The sequence below is a fragment of the Perca flavescens genome, chromosome 9 (genome assembly GCF_004354835.1).
Source record: "Perca flavescens isolate YP-PL-M2 chromosome 9, PFLA_1.0, whole genome shotgun sequence".
NCBI lineage: Eukaryota > Metazoa > Chordata > Actinopteri > Perciformes > Percidae > Perca > Perca flavescens.
Window position 1 is genome coordinate 30,583,683 of NC_041339.1, and position 6,000 is coordinate 30,589,682.

At 39.3% G+C, this 6,000-nt stretch overlaps 1 long non-coding RNA gene across 1 annotated transcript in view; it reads left to right on the forward strand.

Annotated features, from left to right (window-relative positions):
• LOC114561191 (uncharacterized) overlaps positions 1-5,240 on the forward strand; it is a 17,577-nt gene extending 12,337 nt beyond the window's left edge. Inside the window, exon 2 of the long non-coding RNA XR_003693327.1 lies at positions 4,165-5,240. This is a non-coding gene — a long non-coding RNA (uncharacterized LOC114561191). The remainder of the gene's footprint in view (positions 1-4,164) is intronic.
• Positions 5,241-6,000: the final 760 nt, after the last annotated feature.

Genomic DNA, 6,000 nt, shown 5'->3' on the forward strand with positions numbered 1-6,000 from the left:
TACACATAAGTATTACATATGAGGGGTTCGGGTCTACTGGACCAGAGTGTATTTAAATGTAGGTGCTATGAAAATATGTTGTCTTTCTGCACCTGCTCTTTCCACACAAAGTAACAAAATGGTTACATTTCAAGCACTTTCACCTGTTCTCATTAAGTTTGACCTTTTTTATAATTGAATTTCCTTGTTTTCTCACAAAAAAACGAAAATGATCATAAATGTGATCTCACAGGGGTAAATGCAGGGCTCCACACTAACTTTTTGCCTTGGTTGCACTGGTGCGCCTAACTTTTTTTATTTAGGTGCACCAGCACAAAATTTAGGTGCACCCAAATTTTTCCTTGCATCGTAACCGTAACGCTGAATGGTGATACACGATATATAGCTCTGTATTTTTTTACAAAGTGGGCTAAATGTTCAGTTTTAAGTCAAAGCCACTTTTCACAAGCTCTTTTATTAAAATAGATTGTGATTAAAATAAAAATCAAAGACAGGGTTTCCTTTACCAGTTTGAAAATATACAGCTGCAACACATGTAAATGAAAGTTATCTGAAATAAATAGCCTAGGATATATATAAAAAATATATATCTGAGAAAGCTCCTTCATAAGCTATCAACAACAATAACAGACTGATTAAAAGAGAAAGAGGACGCCCGGATAGCTCAGTTGGTAAATATAGAGGTCTGACTCCGACCTACGGCCCTTTCCTACATGTCATCCCTCGCGCCCCCCCCCCCCTCTCCCCTTTCATGTCTTCAGCTTTCCTATCAAAATAAAGGCCGAAATCTTTAGATCTGCATTTTTATGAACTATGATCAATCAATCTCCGTCTTACACGCTATTACTCAACGAACTGAAGCTAGTTTCATTTAATAACTTCTAATGTGTGTTTCGCCCTGGCGGCCGCAATAACAGAGAGTTACCAGCGGAAACACTGGTACCGATACAGGTTTCCCTCTCATACTTAACAATATACAGCTGTGTTAATAACAATTAAAACTGTAGACAAATGTCGGGAGTTAGGACCGGCGGCGCTGTGCCTCTCCATGTGGCAGGTGAGCCGGCCGGTGTGTGAGTGAATGGGGGGCGGGGCTGAGCGGAGGAGAGATCCAAACACAGGCACGGCTTTCCAGAAGGAACGGGTCCTGTAACGCAACATTAAACCATATCGATATAAACGACATCGCTTCGTTAGTGGAGAGGCAGCGGATGCGAGGACGTTAGGTGCACCGGTGCGACCTAGGAAAAATCTTAGTCGCACCTTAACAAATTTTGGTCGCATTTGCGACCAAATTGGTCGCACTCTCGAGCCCTGAAATGGCAAATATGAACCATAAATGATGTATATATCATTGGTAATTGAGCTAAAGTAAACCCCTATTAAGTATTTTTACATAAATTGTTATGGCTATATTGACTTAAAAGCCTAATAATGTGGTGGGTCCACCAGACCCGGGAACATTGGCTGTGTAACAAAAATATGAACACCACACAAGGGTTAAGCTTTGCACATTTTATATAAAAAAACAACAACTCAGAATACAACATTGCTGTGTGGACTGGTTTGCATTTTGTTTTGGGGCTCCCTGCTGTGTGTGTGCTTTCTAATGACTGCTCGCTGGGAGGGAAACAGCCTCTGGGGGATGTTAAGACTAATAAATGAGGTTCACTCTCCACTTCGTGCACTCTCAGGGCTCAGGGCAGCAATTATGTCAAAACAGTGTTTATAGTTGTAACAGTAAAGAATATTGCTTGACAGTTTTCTTTATTGCACAAGAGCTGAAGTTGAAATTACCATGGCACTTTGTGATGTCACTACATAATGTTTCTAAATGATATACTACAGTTTACAAATACTATGGTTATTTTTATTACAGTGTGTGAGGACTGAACAAAAAACAAAACCTGGAGACATATAATTGGGTTGACACACTTCACCATTTGATGCCTGCAGCATATAGTTTAAGAAGGAATAATGTATGTATATACATATATTCTGTATGTAAACTGGTATGTTGGGATCAGTATTTTACTCTGTAGCAACGTCCAATTCATCCAATGCAAGAGCTGCTGCGAATAAGCTCATTGAAGTGAATGAAGTCAAAACGTGTATGTGCAAATACTGATTCCCCCAGTGCAACCCCCTCCCTCCCTATGAAACTCTGGCCAGCAGAAAAAGGCTGACATTTTCTTTATCTGTATTTTGTATATTAGTTTAAAATATGTATTCTGCAAATTTTCCTTTTTCCTAGAACTTTCAAAAATGCTGTTTCAAAGCCTTCCCCACAATGACCACAATTTTAGTGAGGACATATAAGAAAATCACTTTTTTAAATTAAGTTTCAATTTATGTTTTCAGCCTAAAATAATAAAAAAATGTGGACCCCAGGAAGTATATGGATTAGTTTTAGAGACTAACCATGCATACTTTGTCTTGTAATAGTAGATTATAAACTCCTCCTCAGGTCGTTTAAAACCCCCAAATTTCCTTACAGAATACAATAATAATTTATCATTCTAAATGGGAAAAACAGACTAGTTCTTTGAATGCCATGATTTTGAGTTTAAGTTTGTAAATATTAAGTCATTTGCATTTGTTAAACTTTCATCAGGGATTCATAACGCTTTAAATTCAATAAGCAGATTCAGTGTTGGAATTGGTAAACCGCTATTAAATCCAAAAACTGAAGGAATAATGGTTGGCTATCTTGTTTCCGTTACTGGTGCTCAAATTGTGTTTGTAAAGCATTTGGGTTACACGGTCATAGAAAATGTGCTATGAAAAGACATTTACTAGAGTTTCAAGAGTTTATTATTTTTTATTTGTGTTGACAGTGGATAGACAGGAAAGGTGGGAGAGAGATGGGGGTGACACGCAGCAAAGGGCGGCAGGTCGGACTCAAACTCGGGCCGCTGCAAAGGACTACATGGGGCGCATGCTCTTACTGGGTGAGCGAGAGGTCGACCCAGGACCATTGACATTTTGACAGAGGGCTCATCTACTAAACAAGCAGCGAATACTAACCAGTCTATGATATTAACGTTTACTGTTTGAGATTATAGTTTGATGTTGTGCTTTGCAATGAATGAAGTGACTACAAACTATTTGTCACACACTGTAGTCTATAGGACGACCCTGATAGTAACACGGTCCCCCTTTTTCTAAGACTTTTTGAAGATCTTGAAAGACTTTAAGACTCATCCTGTTGATAAAGATTTCCTGAGATAGGAGATGTATCCTTGAAGCCTTTTCTTTTGTAAAAGAAATCCCTCAGCAGAACATGAATCCCACACGTGTGTAGCTTTTCTTTTTTACTCACATACTCAAGTGTCTCTTGTGAGGGAAATGATTTTCTCTGGCGTTTTAAGGACTGTATCTTTTATGTTTTATTTTGTCTTTTTGAGTGACACCTGTGATTCTTGGCTTCTTGGCACATCCCTGTTCAAAACAGGTTACACGAGCCATCGGAAACTCCAGTAGGGCGGATACACTCGGCTGATTAACTCTAACACACTAACGCACTGGAACTAAAACTCTCTAGCTTAGCACCATTAAGGCTGAAAACACATTTTACAGAAACAATATGGTCTAATTTTAGGAGGATATGATAATTAATATGTGGTCTTTGGGGGCCTTTGATGGTCAGGGCCTTAACCTGTGCCTGGTTGTTTAATTGGGCCCTGGGTATCATAATGTACAATTCAAAGCTGCGTGGATAAATACTGTGGTCAACTAGGTTAGCAGGATACTAAAAGGTAGCATTTTGCTTGATTAGCTGATGCCCCAAACCCCCTTAAGACCAGTTCTGGATGACTACAGAAATAATAATAAAAAATAAAAAGAAGTTTGAGTCTCTGTGCAGTATTGTGACAGCGCTGAGACGAGGGCCCGTGACAGCGGTGGGGAGAGATTCTGATTGAATGGCAACAGAGGACCGTACATCTTTGAATTACTCATTATCCACTAACACACAGACACCACGTCTGCTCCTATTCCATTACTTACTCCTCTGTATTGTCATGCTCCGAGAATTCAATGTAGTACCTTTTATTGTAGAAAATGAAAAATGTCATTTCCCCCTTCTCTCTCTCTCTCTCTCTCTCTCTCCCCCTCTCCTAACACTAATTTAAAATGTCTCATCTCCTTCTGCGTGTTCAACAGTCTGATTGCCTCAGTGCTGAAGAAAGAGGCCTAAGAAGAGGAATCCCCTCTCTTTGTGAAAAGGAGTCCAGGTGGGAGCAGAGGAAGAGCAGGAGGAGGAGGAGGAGGAGAATGGAGTGGGATGATTCATGAAGGCGAGAATCTGCAGCTTCATCAGAGTCGGTCAAGCAGGACAGCTGCTGCCGCTGCTGACCTCCCGAACTAGTGGAGAGACCCACACCTTCAAGGACTAAAAGGTCTTCCTATTCTTTTCCCTCCAGCAGTCACACCGCCCTCCCTCCCTCTGTCATTCTTTCTTTTCTTTCTCCACCACTTTTTCACTCTCAGCTTATTGCAACAGAGCAGGGTCAGGACTTAACCCCCCCCCCCTCCACAGAAATAAAGTCCTTCAGGTCTGCAGAAGAGGACAGTGATGAGGTGTCTCTGTGCCTGGAATACAGTACACACAAACATGCATTATTTCAAGGATGACTGATGGAGTGGTAAACACAAATACAACTGTGTCCTCTTGCATGAGGTGTAGAAAACAACACACACGAAAATCTTTTTTGTCTTTGTCTTCAGAAAAACAGGAAAAAAACTGAAATAATTAATTGTTTTCCAAAAGGGCCATACCCTCATTATGAATATTGATAATTTATGCCTAAAAGGTGCTTACATTGAATAGCCGCTACATGTATATGGGATGCAAAACTATTACCGTTTTGTTTAGTGTGTTCTCTCACCATTTGATTTGATACAAAAGTAGGTGCATAAATGTTCTGTTAAGCAAATATGCCAAAATGTTCTAGTTCTAGCTCATATGATAATAAACTGAGTATCGATAGCATTTTTCACAATACTCAAGCAAGAAAATTATTATTGTAGCCTTAGTGGTTTTTCTTTCTGTTCTACCTATCACTATGTTCCAACCTTATGTTGTTTGGTACATTGTTTGCCGTACACATTATTTTAACATTTGCATGTTTAATCTTATTATTTCTCATTTAATTTTCATTGTTATATTTTAATTTGAATGGATTGTCCGATTTTTGCTGTGATGTTTGCACAGTACCTTATAAAATGTATTTCAGGACTATGACAGTTCTGTTATTGCTTTGGTTATAGGATCAAAATCACAAACAATAATTCCCTCGATTTTTGCAGTTTTTGCTGCACCCAAAAGTTACCAAAACAAATGTTGCGTGCAGGCGTGATGTGTTGAGTGGAGACAGTTTATTATTATAATGTTATATTTTGGAATCAGGGTCCCAAGTGAGATGTTTTAGGGACCCTTAAATTCTAGCAGCACGTCTGCTAACAACCACAAAGGCTGCATCTTTATTCATGAACCAGATTGTCTTACAGATGGATTGAAACATAAATTTATGTAAAATGCAATTTCTTACTTAAACAAAGGCAAGACAGCTCCATCAGTATAAATGTGGAGAAGACTAACGTGATCTATTCCCTTTCCTAAAATCCACAGCTGGTACACAGTCACAGAGTTCCACTGCCCTCCAGTGGAGAGCTGCAAGACTGCAGATCTCATGCATCTGTACAGTGATGAGGAATTACGTTTCTTCTTTAATGCCACTTGGACTTTGAGAAACATTAAGTGTTGGGTCAGAGGAGGCAGATTTGTTTCCGGAGCAGATGAGTCAGTGTCTCTCTCAAGGAAATGAACGCTGTGGATACAAAGCTCAGACTCTAACTAGGATGTTGACATGAATCCAAGAACCTCGAATGCATATAGCATGTTAAAACTAGTTTAAAATGTCTTAGTATATAGCATTTATTTAATGGTTTTTCTTTTTGATAATTTTTTGGGCATTTTAGGCCTTTATTTGTATAGGA